This window comes from Canis lupus, chromosome 32 (genome assembly GCF_003254725.2).
Source record: "Canis lupus dingo isolate Sandy chromosome 32, ASM325472v2, whole genome shotgun sequence".
In the NCBI taxonomy this organism is placed as follows: Eukaryota; Metazoa; Chordata; class Mammalia; order Carnivora; family Canidae; genus Canis; species Canis lupus.
In genome coordinates this window covers 32,216,057-32,232,035 of record NC_064274.1, presented here as the reverse complement: position 1 = coordinate 32,232,035, position 15,979 = coordinate 32,216,057, and the positions used below count along the sequence as shown (strand labels likewise).

Sequence of the window (15,979 nt, the reverse complement as noted above, 5' to 3'; positions counted from 1 at the left end):
TATCTAAGGGAGAACATCCTTTTGATCCCTTAGTTAGGGAAGAATTTCTCAAACATTTGTTAAAAAAAAAAAAAAAAAGCAAATGACCAAAGATTGATATTTAATTGGAGGGATAAACTTCTGATTAGTAAAATGACACCATAAAGAAAGTGAAAAGACAAGTCCTAAACTGGGAGAAAGTATCTGTAATGTATGTAACTGACAAATAATTTCTCTTTAGAATATATAAAGAATTCCTATAAATCAATGAGAAAAGGACCAATCACATAATAGAAAAAGAATAAGCAGGCTTCCAGCTGGGCTGTGAGATCGTGGGGGAGATGGCCACGGGGGCAGACCAGGTGGTGGGACTCGGCCTCATCGCCATTAGCCTAATCATCTTCATCTACTACACCGCCTGGGTGATTCTCTTGCCTTTCATCGACAGTCAGCATGTCATCCACAAGTAGTTCCTGCCCAGAGCCTATGCTGTCGCCATCCCACTGGCTGCTGGCCTCCTGCTGCTCCTGTTTGTGGGAGTGTTCATCACCTACGTGATGCTGAAGAACCAGAAGGGGACCAAAAAAGCTCAGTGAAGGCCCAGTGGGGCTGAGGCTGGTGGCACCCCTCTGCCACCCCTCCAAGGGTGGGGGTGCACAGGACCCATCCAGGCACCACGGCTCCCTCAAGCCAGGGCTCCCTTTGGACATCCCGGGGATGGAGCTGTTCAGGACCTACCACATAGGCCTGCTCCTTCCTGCTCAACTTTCCAGAAGCCAGGAAGGAGGATTACTGGGAAGCCTCCCTCCTAACCCTTTCTGGTTCAGGGCCTGAAAGATGCTGGTTGTCTCCCTCTCATCTTCAGACTCCCTGTCACCTTTTCCTCTGAGTTCTATCTTGTTTCAGTTTCCCTCCTGTCACCTGCTGATGTTGGACTTGGTAGGTTCTGAGGCACCATGCAACCTTCCCCCACGTGGCCTGCTCCTCCTCTGAGGCAGCTTTCTTGGGTCTTACATAGCCCCAGGCCCCACCAGGACTTCAGGACCTGGAAAGCCTAAGGGGAGGACTGACAGGCCCAGGGGTTACCACCAGGCCTCAGGGCACATTAGGGGGGCCATAGTGGGCCCCCAGACCAACTGCTTCTCATAGAGGCCCAGCCCCCTGGGCCCAGCACTGGCCAGTTGGGGGAAAACTGAACAATAAATGTTGATGATGTGTTAAAAAAAAAAAAAAAAAAAAAAAAGAATAAGCAAAAGACTTGAACAGACACTTCACATAAGAGAAAACATTAATGGCCAATGAACACATGAAATGTGTCCAACCTCATTAGTAATCAGGAAATACAAATTCAAACCATAACTATTCACAACTTCTTAATTGGGAAAAAATTTATGTTGGCTAACAGTTGTCAAGAACAGTCTATGTTACTTCCATTCACCACTGTTAGAAACTATAGTTTGACATTATTCAGTAAAATGAAAAATGTGCATAGTGGGTACACTGTAACCCAGTGTCCACTCTTTTTAAAAAACAAAGAAGAGGGATCCCTGGGTGGCGCAGCGGTTTGGCGCCTGCCTTTGGCCCAGGGCGTGATCCTGGAGACCCGGGATCGAATCCCACGTCGGGCTCCCAGTGCATGGAGCCTGCTTCTCCCTCTGCCTGTGTCTCTGCCTCTCTCTCTCTCTGTGTGACTATCATAAATAAATAAAGATTTAAAAAAAAAAAAAAAACAAAGAAGATTTTATCTACTTATTTGAGAGAGAAAATGCATGAGTAGAAGGAAGGGAGGGGCAGGAGAGGGAGAAGCAGACTCCTTATTGCCTGATGCAGGGCTCTATCTCAGACTTGGGATCATGACCTGAGCCAAAGGCAGATGCTTAACTGACTTAGGCACCCAGGTGCTCCATCCGATGTCTACTCTTAGACATATACTCTAGTTTAGAGAATATCTTGGACCTGTGTCTAGGGAATATAAGCATGTTTACAGTGACAGTTTGTAATAGCAAATAAGCAAAAGGAATCAATCCATATGTCCCTCAACAGGAGAATAGATTAAAAAACTGAAGTGTATTCATACACTGGAATAGAATAAGCAAATAAATGAAAGAATTACAGTTACATATAGCAATATGGATGAATCTTAGGAATATAAAAGAGCAAGTCACAGATGATACATGCATAAAATTTAAAACATTTTTAGCTAAACAATATAACATTATAGGATACAAACATATATGGTAAAGTTACAAAGAAAAGGATGTGAATGATAAACTAAAAATTCAAAACAGTGGATTTACTGAGGAAAGAGTGAAGAAGATGTGAGGGAAACGTATGAACACAGAAGACTTCAAAGAAAGTGGTATGTTTTTTGCTTAGATTAATATCCATCCATCATGTTCTGGGTATATTACACCTATTTTATAATTTTTTGATATTGATATTTAATGAAAAAATTAAAAAGAGGGAAATAGAAATTCCAGTCTAGGAATATTGTATAGGTAATAAATATCAGTTCCTGTCCTTAGGGTTGGACTCAGTGATTCCACTGAGAGATAGTAAAGGAGCCTTTCAGAGCATGGAGGAGCACTTGTCTTAGGACTTCTCATGGGACTAGGACTTGGAATAGCTGGGAAAAGAAATGAGGAAAAGAAACCTAGCTGGAGAGTGATGTGACAAGAGACCTTGAGGAGGAGATCCTCATCTTGTATTAAGGATCCATGAGTTAGCAGGGCCTATTGAAATAAAGATGAGATAGGCAGTTTGAACCATTAGTTTAACAAACACTAGATTGCCAAGAAATTCACCTTTTCCTTCCACTTACAAAGAAAATGAAGAAGTGTGCTGTGATTAAAAAAAAAAAAAAAAAGGTAGGGATTTCTATAAGTGAAAGAGAAGTTCTTTCCAATGGCTCTATTTATCTCAAAAATTCCAGCCTAAGCACCACACCTTGTCAGAGTGGGAGAACTACTCTTCAAGTTGTCTGTCCCTCATGCCTGTGTGCCCCACCCTCTCCAGTTCCCGGCTGCTCAAGGTGTTTATCAAATGTGACTGCACAGAAAAGTGCAATCAGAATGTTCCGGGTCACGAATGGGTTACTTGCTGGCCTCAGGAAGAAAGAGGAGGGGAAAAAAAGGTCATCATCACAGGGGCTGTTGCTCACACTCTCCAGCTACGGTTACCCACTCCATCAGCTATGGTGACATCCGAAGAATCATGAGCCTGGCCCCCATCGCTAGAAGAGCAACATCTCAGGTCAAGGTGAGCCAAACCTGCCATCTGGTCTGTTCAAGAATCCTGTACTTCCAAAGGGTATTTTCAGTAAGAGCTTTCTTTGTATTTTTGCACCTTAAATGAGAGAAGAGTTGCCACATATACTAACACCATATGTTCTCAAATCCAGAGCTGCTATGACACTAGGGGGCCTTCATAAAGCAGGAAAAAATTACCTTACAAATTTTGATTGGCCTTCAAACTGAGGAGTATACTCTAGGAGGCAGATGTTGTCCACCCAAACTCTGAGAATCTGAGTCAGGAGGAGGTTGAGTAACTTGCCCAAAGTCCCAAGCAAAGATCAAGATTAAGAATTCAGGGGTTCTGACTTGTCCTCAAAACACACTTACCTTCTCATTAAATAGATATCAGAGTTCTAGAGAAAAACACAGCAAGAATAAATTCACTGGAAGAGAAATCTTTAAAAGGAGAAATGGTGCAGACTCAACTGTTATTATAGCCTCTGCTTTGGTGGTTGAGGCAACTGAAATGCTCTGTTTAACAGTCGGAAAGGCAAACCTATTGGATGTTTCCAGGGGTGGAGTAGGAGGCAAGTCCAGATGATGGTGTGGTATGTATAAGGAAATGGCATGTAGTATACTATGATATAAAATTCCCAAGGCTATGAAGCATTACACACTTTTGATGAAGCCAGCAAATGTAGGGATTATGGTTACTTGTGCAACAATACATTTTCAAATTTCTATTCATAATTCTCATAGCCAGGAAAGATATTTTGCAAAGTCAACATAGATTTTGAGTCAGAGGTAGCTTACAAAAGAAACAGTCTATCTCGGAGAAAAGGCATGAGTAGGCTCTGAAATGACAGAAGCAGCAAAATGATGATTTTAAAATGAAGAATTGTACTTTTGCTCTCTGAGCCATCAGCAGGTAGCCAAGGAAGGCACATGCATTTTGCAATTAGGGTTCTTGGGTTTAAATTTCAGTTCTGTTGCTTGTTAGCTGAGCAGGCTTACACAAGTCATATCTCAGCTTTCTCATCTGTTAAAAAAGGGTAGTAATAGGACCAATCTCACAGAGTTTTATAAGGATCAATTGAATTATATTGTAATATTGTATAAATATAAAAATGTAAATATATATGTAAAACACAAGGGATACGGCCTAGCATGTAATATATGCTCCATAGTTATTAGTTATTGTTATCAATAAAATTTTCAGGAAATGAAATTTAACTTTTTGAAGTTAACCTAATTTTTCATTATCTTATTTGGGTTTGATCTGCTTGTTGACTGAATTAGCATTTATGTTCTTAAGACAGAAAATTGCTTGGCTACACAGTTTTTGGAGTCTCGATATTTTTCCCAGTGTAAAGTCCTATAATAATTGTATTATTCCTTAAGTAATTCCCTAGATCCACATTCAATTAATGAATAAAAATCTGTTAGAGAATTGAAATATTATGGCCAGTTAGATATTTTCAGGAAGATGTGAGTTTTATCTGCTTAAAAAAAAAAAAAAAAAAAGCCCTTAAAACCCAGCCAACTTGGTTTAACCAGCTGTTTGTGTCCAGCACTCAGCCATTCTTCCCTCTGTCTGAGGTGGCAGGAAAGTGAGCCCTAAAGTGGCTAAGGGAAAGAGAGTCCATGGGATTACAGATCAGACTGAAACACCCCCAGGCCCACATCATCTTCTTCACCCTGAGATACACACAAAGCTCTTTATTTATTTTTTACTTAAAATGTCAAAGGCGCCTGGGGGTGGGCTTCTGGATTGGGGATTGGCAGACCACACTCCTGGGCTGACATAATAAAAGTCCACCATGTGGCCCTGTGATTCACACAGCGTGTGCATGTCACCAGCAACGGATGGGTCTTGGCAGGGAGCCTCCTACTGGCCTGGGAACAAATACGACTTTCATTTTCTCTAGTGGCAAGAGTCTGTTGAGGCAGAACCACCAGGATATCCACACACTTTGAGGGCACAGAGGCAAAAGTAACATTCAGTGAGGCAAACATCCACACACTGAACTACTTCAACACAGTGATAACCAATAGAGCCCAGAGGCAAGAAGATCTGTAGGACAGTTCACAGTAGGATTTTACTATTCCTGTGTGATTTGTAAGGGGGAAAAGGTGTCTATAGAGAAAAGGCGGCACATTTATTTATTTATTTTTTACTTACCTCTTGACAGCTCCTATGCATCCTACGGTATATACAAATTACAGAGTCCTTAATTAACATGGGTCATTTTAGGAGCCAGAAAGATTCTATTAGAAAACCAGACTTAATTCTGCTCTCCCTTTAACCTGCAGAGAGCTTTGAGGCCCTCCTTTTATCAGGCTGGTTTGGAAAATGAGTATAGTTTTAGAATGTCAGGATTCTCCACTTTTTCTATAAGAGTTCTGTTACTGGGTAAAATGTTGCTCAGTCACAGAGTGAATGTGCTCAGGGCATCAATCACCTGATTTGGGGGATAACTTGATTGTTTTTGAACTACTCCACTCACTTTCTTTGGTAGTTCCTCAAGCAGAAGAACTCACATTTTCTCTTTTCTTTAATGAGGAGGATGAAGATCTGAGACTTAGTGTTAATTCTATTCTTTGCTTTTAGCTAATGAAGGAATATTTGCCACTGTAGAACTAACAGAAAAAAATTAAAAATAAATAAATCAAAGTAAGCAAGAGAAACACATTAGTTTTTATACAATCTTTTTTTTTTTTAAAGATTTTATTTATTTATTCATGAGAGACACACAGAGAGAGGCAGAGATACAGGCAGGGGTAGAAACAGGCTCCCTGCAAGGAGCCCGATTTGGGACTTGATCCCAGATCCCAGGATCACACCCTGAGCCAAAGGTAGACACTCAACCGCTGAGCCACCCAGGCATCCCTTTATACAATCTTTTACTGGCAAAAATTAATGATGTGTTTCCTACTGTTTCCTTAAAGTTTGGCTTTAATAGCTAACTTACAGGTTTAAATTATAAAAATAATAGGTACTGCCTTTGCAAACTCCTGAATGATAGTTAAGCATATATGTTGAGTACCCATTCATTATATATTGTACTTGATACTTCTGAGTGTTGAAACAGAATAGACACCCCTCAAAGACAGCCTTATTGGGGAAGTAAAATAAGTTTATGATTTAGCTTATAAAAAATTCCAAAGCAATATTCTGACTCATCAGGATGAGTTTACTTACATTTAGACAAGTTGGAGAATTCATTCTATCCTTTCCACTATTACAGAAGCAAAGGCATTCATATTAAATCTTGACAAAAGGAAATAGAATTATCTTACTTTTACAAGATTACAATGAGGAAGATAGCTAGTAATATGGCCCCCATTTGAGGATAAAGTCAGAAGTTCAGTGGTTTGTCCAAGTTCAAATGGCAACTTACTGGGATTATCCATAGGTGTTAATACAAGCTTTTAAACATCCAATGCACTGTGGTTTTATGTGAGACCATTCTGAATCCCTGGCTTTTGTGGGGAAGGAACCAATAAATACACTGAAAAACAGAATGCATTACTTTGGTAGAATATTGATTCTATGACAGAAATGTGTATGCTAGGCTGTTTAAAGAAACATCTTGCGGGTTGATTCTCAAATTTTAAAGTGCTGGAATAACAACGGCTGTGTTTTTCCTGGGGAAAAAGTATCCTAATTTTGACCTTATTCAAGCTACAATATAATTCCAGAGGGACCAATGAAGGGGAAGGAAAGAACTGATGAGGTCTAAGTGGTGATTGCATTTATAGATTAATCCTGACAGGGAGCAAATACATCTCCTCCCAGGAGGCCCCAGTATAGTCAACTAAGAAGTGGGGCCATTATTTATGAGCACAGTGGATTTTTCCCATTACAATAAACATTTTAATTACTTTAAGTGAAACATTCTTTTTAGTGGTAGTAAGCTTAAAAATTACATACTGTACTGTCATTTTTGGTCATTTCAACTGTGTATGCAAACCTCTCTTATTCTTTACACTGTTTCATGCAGTAATTTGTCTTGCTCTAAAAGCAAAATGGGAAAATTGTATACATTTATAAAAAGGCATTTCACTTACCAAAACCTGCAAGACCCCACATGGGGAAAGACTGGGCCAAACGAGTGGTGGGCAGCATGGCCCCAGAGCAATTTCATTTCCATCCGTTTTACATAGTGGCTTTCCATGTATAATTTCATTTGAGGCTAAGTTAGGAAAACACTTATCCAAATGAATCAATGAAGGTGGAGTAGGACTAGAATAATGATGCAATTTTTATTTTCCAATAAAATGACAACTTTTCATTCTAGGAAGATACTACCATATATCACAAAACATTGCAACCACATAAATCAACAATAAAAGTTGTTACAAAAGAGTACCCATGAAAACTCTTGTGTCAAAAAAAAAAAAAAAAAAAAAAAAAAAAAAAAAAAAAAAAAAAAAAGAAAACTCTTGTGTCATGGGAGCAAATTTGTAACATGAAAGCCAAATAATCCATTTCCTTAAAAAGGGGGGGCCCCTCCATTTTCTCACTGATTATATTAAGTCACAATAAATGATATTAAGTAATTAGTGTTAATTTTTAAGGTGAGAGAACAGTACTGTGGTTATGTTAAAAAAAGGAGTTTGTTTTAAAAAAGAAAAGAAAGGGGTTCATGTCTTTTAGGGAAAATATCTAATATTTAAAATTAAATATTATTAAATATTAAATATTTACAGATGAAATTGCAAGTAGTTCGAGATTTGGTTCAAAATAATTTGGGGTATAGAGGTGGGGAGAAAGTGACGGTACAAATTAGACAAGATTGGCTACAGATTGTTACATGTTGAAGCTGAATAAAATATATGATTTCTTATACAACCCCCTCCACTTTAATATGCTTGAAATTTCTTATAATAAAAAAAGTTTAAATATTGTTTCAAGGACTGTAAGCAAAAAGAAATGGTCTTAATAAACTCTGAGAAACAGAAAAAGACCATTCTGAAATTATTTTATATCTGCCTAGTCCCAGGTTTAGATAGCCAACAAAACTGGGCTTTAGCCTTCCTGATATGAACCCTACTCTGTAAAGTGAAGCCACTGCTTCATCTGATTCTGTAATTAAGTCCAGACTATGATTACGTATATTTCAAGTGTTTGCTTAATGAGTTATCAACAACATGTGTTTTTAATCTCAGCCCATTCCACCCACATCCTCATCATATAATTTAGGCTTTTCTGTTGCACTTCCCAGTTAGTAGTGTGTGCTTAGAAATCACAACCCAATTTGAATATTATCTGAAGTAAAATATAAACAAAAAGTTAAACGTGTGCAAAAATAATCATACCCAATACTTCAAAGCCATTAGCACGGGTAAATGAGCACTGTCTACAAAAACAAGAGAAGCACGCCCCCTATTAACACTGTCTTGGGAAATCACAGGCTACTCCTGAATGAGTAGAGAAGCCAAGCCGGATTTTAACAAAACTATGTCACACACTTCTGTTATTCTACTTTCTACAGAATTAAAAATTTAAACAACTCAAAACAAAAATTCCAAACTGTAGAAAGAAAATCTCCAACTTCACCTCTCTTTAATTTTTTATTTAATGTGGAAAAGTAATCTGATGATTTGAATGCTTGGAGTTTTTAAACTAAGTTAACCAATACTTTTAATATATAGTTCGCTCTCATAGACACTGCCAAAAGGGAGGGTGGAGAGGGAAATTATCATTGGTTGAATCCTTTCTGTATTTTAGGTACTATGGGAGATACCTCAGACATATAATCTTAAAGGATAGGCTTTATTATTTCCACTTTAGAATTGAGAAAGTTGAGGTTTTGGAGGTTAAGTAACTTGCCCAAGGTCTCATACTTCATAAAAAGCATATTCAGACTTTCCAGAAGATTTTGACAGGATGGGTGTTTTTAAAACCTTTTGCCTCCCAGCTTAATTGGCACAGTCCTGAGTATTTCAAAATATATAGAAAAATAGGATTAATGGAAGTCCTTTTAAGTACTCTTAGATTCCCAAATAAAAGAATTCTATAAACATATATGTATATATCACATATGTGATATATACTTTTCTAATGAATCAATTTCTACCAGCCTGGTCCAAAGTAACTTAATCAAATTCCATAATTTCCTCTAAACATACTACAAAGAGACAACTGAAAAGTCAGAGACTAATTCAACTGGTCACTCCTACTATTTTCATGTCAGAAAGACAATTGCGTACAACTGAATTTTCCCTAGACTCTGGGCCAGAACATGCTTTCCTATCACACTCTATCTTCTGCACGTTCAGGGGAGTTTTGTCTCCTAACAGATAATTAAAGACATAGCAGTGCCACTTGCTAGGATTTCTCTCTTTTTTACATCTTATAAAAGAAGAAACTTTAGTTTAAAGATTAGATTTTTTTTTTCCTTTTTCTAAAGCTGGGTATACCAACTGGCATCGGCTGTATTAAAATCAGGAGAAACCTCAATCAAAAAGCCCCTCTCGGAAGGCAGGCTTTCTTGTTAATATGCACCAACATGAAAGGCTTTCTTTTCATCCTATACAACTACAGTGTGTGTAAATTGCAGGGGGCTCATTGGCATAAATCTCGGCTGCGACCTCTGAGGTAAACTGGATTTACATTACTTTCTGACAAGAATTAAATGAAGGCCTTGTGGATATATGAACAGCCTTCTAGGCTGCAACAGATGGGCATGAATGTGCTCCCTAGGAAAACTATCAGTGACATCTGTGTCCTCCAAATTCTGGTGGTCTCAGCCAATTAACGGGGGGGGGGGGGGGGGGGGAGAAAAGGTGGGGGTTGGGAGGCCACTGCACAGCCCCCAGCCAAAACCGAGGCAGAAGTGTTTGTGTTTGGAGATGGGATCAGGCTGGCCCTGGCCCGCAGCAGTGAGGTTAGCACTTTATTGTTATCATTCAAATGGAGAATGTGGCTTACAAGCTATTTGTATACCACAGTGAGGATAATATGATTTTTCTCATTTGACCAGAGGAGATGGCCCTCTCTTGCAGCTGATATCATATTTCAGTGCAATCTCTTTGAAATGAGTTTACTTTTGTCTCTTCTGAGGCAGGCTGATGGTGTTGCTGCCTGCCAGTTTATGTGTGGTGTATTCATGTGTCACAAAGCAGGTGAACTCTAAGACAAAACACAGATCTTTCCCCAAATCATTCTTGCTCAAAAAGTACTCCTTTCCTCCTCCTTCCTGATTTCACAAGGAAGTCAAAATTAAGATTTCCTGGTTAAAATGAAGTCAAGAGAAATTACATCAGAGGTCTGTAGTGAATTGGTGGAGGGTTCCTTGAAAAGAGCACGATGAACCATGAACCCCACTGTCTGAATTTATCAGATTTTTGGCATGTCAACCCCTCTGTGTTTGACATGCAGGCGGAAGGAAACCTGGATTGACTCCCCTCATGTTCTTCTTTCCTTCTTTCTTTTCCCATTTTCTTGGATTGTGTGGAGCATGGGACCAGGATTGGGTAGCTGAAGGATGGGAAGGAGAAGAGAACTAACACTTACTTGTTCAGGACCGGGAGATAGTCCAGATCCTACGTCCTCTAGGCCCTAGCATTAAGAACAAAGGCTTTGTAACCAAGGTACCCTAGTCTGGGTCTACCACTTATTAGATATGAGATAATGGGTAAGGTACTTAACCTCTCTGTGCCTCAGTTTCTTTCTGTGAAATCGAATTAACAATAGTATCTGTCTCTTAATAAGGATAAAATAACCTGATACATGAAAAATGTTTCTGACATTTGCATTGAGGGCTATTTTTTATCCTGACTTTATAGAGAGGAGTATTATGGCCTAAGGGTAGAGTCCCAAACATATAAACTAATTTTTCAAAATGAAAAATGTTCTACTAGTCTTTGGAAATTCAGAAAATGGACTTTTCAAACAATTTTTATTGCTTTTAGGATCCTAAGGTCATGCTTTTAAATTACATGTTTCTTTTAATATGTAAGATTTTATTTATTTGAAAAGATTTTATTTATTTATTCATGAAAGACACAGGCAGAGAGAGAAGCAGGCTCCCTGCAAGGAACTCGATGTGGGACTTGATCCCGGATCCCGGGATCACACTCTGAGCTGAAGGCAGATGCTCAACCGCTGAGCCACCCAGGCATCCCTAATATGTAAGATTTTAAAATCATGCTTTGCTAAAATGAACTTTCTAACTATCAAAAGCATCTGGATATCTCTAAATTATAAAAGAGTCTGCCAAGAGGCTAATAATATACATTTAGACAAAAAAAGAAATTAAGCTGTTTGTTTTAATTCCCTTTTTCTTTTTTTTTTTATTATTTATTTATTTATTTATTTATGATAGTCACAGAGAGAGAGAGAGGCAGAGACACAGGCAGAGGGAGAAGCAGGCTCCATGCACCGGGAGCCTGACGTGGGATTCGATCCCGGGTCTCCAGGATCGCGCCCTGGGCCAAAGGCAGGTGCTAAACCGCTGCGCCACCCAGGGATCCCTAATTCCCTTTTTCTAGTTGCAGAAACGGAGTAAGTACCTTGTTCTGTCCTAAATTGAAGTTATTATATGTGAAGTGTTAGAAGACAATGGTTAATCATGATAGTTCAGATGTAAACTCTTTACTTCTTTGTCCCAGGTGTTGTTTAAAACACAATAATTCCACATAGCAATTGTTTTGAACAACAACAATAGCAACAACAAAAGGAGGGCAAAGAGACAGTAGACGTTCTAAACAAGAAAAGCTACTATGGAAGCTGTAAATGCTCATCTTGCTAGGTTTTTAAACTAAATTTTCACATATGGATTCCTACCTTCTTATTTTCTGCTCTCTATGACTAAGATTCAGTTTTAAGAATTTTAGCAACCTGAGCCTCAGCACAATGTAAGATTGCTTCTAAGGGAAGCCAAATTATTGGTCCATGAAGAAGTCACCCACTCTGTCTCTATCACTCATACCCAGGCTTTTGAAATTCATGTAGTCAGTGATGAGAATGAAAACAATTAAAGGCACAATTTTTATACAAATTGTGAAGTTTTTATCTTTATTAGGTTCTAATACCAAATATAATTTTGTCTTATCCTATTGGTATTGATATCTTTGTGTTGGGTGATAAACAGCAGAAGGGCCTTTGTGCGCACAGGGATTCAGAAGAGAATCGACACTAAACAAAAGCACCTGTTGTTTCGTTCTTGTAATGGCCTTAGAAGTGACCAGTTGGCTGCATTTTCCCCACACTCCTCCTTAGGCTTTTCCCAACACTACCATCTCACACATCATTACTGGACGTAAAAGGAGAATAATTGAGGAGAAGATCAATAAATTTAAAGGCTCTTTAAGGAAAGACATAATGAATTTGGTACAGCACATATTTTTAGATCAAAGATGCCTTTGAAGTGACAAAACCCTAATCCATAAACTACTGAAGCACTTCCTTTCTCTCCCAAACTGCTTGTTGTCAAATAAAATGGAAGTTAAGGAAATTATCTTTATCTGAAAATGGCCAAAAGAAGCCATCACCTAATGACAGCCTTGTCACAAGTGACAATTGGGGAAATTGTCAGGAAGGCAAGGCCTAACAAGCAGAGGAGTGGGCTTGCTGTTTGCACTCATCTGGCCATGCAGCCCCCCCACACAATCCCAGTCAGCTTGCTGTGTGAAACAGCTAAGGCTTTGTCAGTGGTAGCAGGGCCTGGAAAGAGCGCTCTTTCATGAATATGTATCACCATTCCTCCTCTGGGTCTGCAGAGACAAACCTTCAAAACTGAAGTATAACACACACACACATACACACACACACACCACTGACCAACAAAACTAAGAGAACCTAAGCTACTCAGTTGAGTGTAGTGAAATGCTAGTAACTAACGAAAGAGCACATAGCACCTGGTTCTGTGTGTTTCTTAGGATCTTTATTTCCCAGCAATTCGAATGAAATTGTTTAGGGGACTTTCAGTCTTTGGGAACCCTGTGTATGGATTTCAGGTTGCTTCACACTTCCAAGTTACATGGATTGCAAATCACACATCTTATAGTGAATTCACCTTCTCAATGTCAGATATGTTCTGAAATTCTAAATATGTGAAAATAACTTTAATATTAATTGAGTGCATATGCAGCTTTGAGAGACTAAGTCTCATACTGGCTTCCTATAAGGTAGTAAAAACACTGAATGGAAAATTATGATAAAGACACAAAATAGTTCAACATTGAGCAATAGGACATTATGCAGAAAAAATTTTAAGGTGAAATGGAGTGGGGACCTGCTCTGCAAAGCCCTTTGTAAACCTAAAATAGCATTTAAAAAATAGTGTTAAAATATTACATTTTTTATTGCGTATATATATTATGTATATATCCTTTTCTACAAATATAAACTATTACACATCCATCTCTGGGCATAGATCTATCAAGTTGTTTTTCAATGACTGAACTTTGGTTTTTCCACTGACATTAAAATTTAATTTAAATATAAATATATGTATATATATTTAAGTACACTTTTTATAGAAGCAGATACATAAAGCAGAAAAGTGGAAGGTCGTTCCGTTTCTACTTCTTCTGATGATAAAGTTTGTTTTCTCACTCTGCAAGAGACAAAGCTCAGTTTTGAGGGTTTTTGATATTACGCAATGTTTGCCTTGGACATTTACATTTCATTAGCATATTCTACTCTACATGAAATCCAGCATTGAATGCTCCCAGCCGCTAAAGCTAATCCTCTTTAAAGAGCTACAGGCTATATTACATGTGGCCACAGCAGCGGCCGTGCCATCGCTGCATCACTTTGAAGACGATGAACAGAGTTCTCTTGTACGTCTGTCTTGTACCCAGCCTCATAAACCACTGCTTTCTGTGCTGTGAAATCCTTCTATTTTCATCAAGGACAATTATGAGGAGGCTGAAATCCACGTTACCTCTCTGAAAGCTGGACTGCACTTGAAGAGGAGATATTATGCTGATTTCACTTTTTTCCTAAGTGTCTATCCACAATCTTTTCAACTAAGATTAAAATGAACTATATCCAAGTATTTGGGGTCCTTTGATTAGGATCAAATGCTAACCACATCTTCTGTCTAGGGAATCTGATCCTGGATAATCAGGAGAAGGAGACTCAGTGATGTCACAGGTCTTTTTTCCTTTACCTTATTTTTACAGAATAACATTTAGATGTTATAGGATAACATTTAGATGTAGTAATTTGTAGGTAGCTCCTATAGACGAAGATGATTCAGATGATGGTTCCCAACTAAAGAGCAAGTAGATAATCCAGTATCCAATTTCTTTTCTTTTTTTAAGATTCTATTTATTTATTTATGAGACACAGAGAGAGAGAGAGAGACAGAGACAGAGACAGAGACAGAGACAGAGACAGAGACAGAGACCCAGGCAGAGGGAGAAGCAGGCTCCATGCAGGGAGCCCAACCCTGGACCGGATCCTGGGACTCCAGGATCATGCCCTGGGCTGAAGGCAGGCATCAAACTGCTGAGCCACCCAGGCTGCCCCAGTATCCAATTTCAGTAAAATATAACAAACATTGAAAATTTTATGACATTGCAGAAAATGTATGTAATTTTTTATTTAAAGCAATGGAAAACAAGTGAAGTTCATTGTTCTATGATTGATGGTATTCCCTTACTAATGCTTAGATTTTTTTTTTTAAAGGAAAGTGCTATGCTATAAACAAAACCAATTTTGTTTTCCTTATTTTATCATTAATTTGTAAAAAATAGAATTGGTTTGTAAATTGTAAGTTTGAAAATAATTGTTTTGTAAAAAATTGCCATTGAAGATGTTTATTATACTGCTTAGTGTTATCTTTACTTAAAGTCCCAAATAATAAATTCTCATATGATTAAAGCAGGAGACATTCTGATTTTCATACCAAATGGATGCATTTCTTTTTATTAGATTATGAGGATTTAAACCCCATCACATTGTCCCTTTTTGCCTTTACTCCCAGGAAACTCAGAACCAGGTTCTATAAACAATTCCATGGGTGTCCTTCACTTAGATAATCTTGTACAAATCATCTAACTCAGGCCCTTCATTATTTGGCCTACATTATTTACCCTTAGTTTAGTAGCTCTAGACACATCTGTGGGGATCCCTGGGTGGCACAGCAGTTTGGCGCCTGCCTTTGGCCCAGGGCGTGATCCTGGAGACCCGGGATCGAATCCCACGTCGGGCTCCCGGTGCATGGAGCCTGCTTTTCCCTCTGCCTGTGTCTCTGCCTCTCTCTCTCTCTCTGTAACTATCATAAATAAATAAAAAAATTAAAAAAAAAACCTATCTAGACACATCTGTGTTCTCATTACAGGTAATTTCAAATAATTTTGAACATGTGTGCAAGTTAAAATATATTTCACAATAGTGTTCCATATTTAATTTGGCCATATTCTTTATAAGCATATGGTAGAAAGGCTTTATGGCAAATGGAAAGAATTCAGGGTTTAGAGTTAAGTAGGCCTATATTTGTCACACATCTACTATGTGGCAGGCATTATTTGCCTGCTCTTCTGAGATGACTAAGCTTTGAGACAGGTGACCAATTATTTCTCTTGCTGTGAGCCACTTGGGCACTTTCAGACGGTAGGAAAAAACTTTGCTATGAGTTGTCATGCTGTATGCCCTTTAATCCCGGTGTCAATTAAAATCGAACTGAAGTCTCATTTATAATTAGTATAATTCTCTGCTTATTTTTATATCCTGGTCATTTCTAAGGTTAAACATACTCTGAAAGATTTTACGTTAATCATCTAGGTATTTTCTAATACCCTTCCTA

The 15,979-nt window shown here is 38.4% G+C and overlaps 1 protein-coding gene and 1 pseudogene across 19 annotated transcripts in view; one reads left to right on the top strand and one right to left on the bottom strand.

Annotated features, from left to right (window-relative positions):
- The window catches only part of ALPK1 (alpha kinase 1), a 136,096-nt gene that overhangs the window by 72,970 nt on the left and 47,147 nt on the right, over positions 1-15,979 (bottom strand). The gene's annotated exons all lie outside the window — the stretch shown is intronic.
- On the top strand, positions 309-1,039 carry LOC112671674 (dolichol phosphate-mannose biosynthesis regulatory protein-like; annotated as a pseudogene).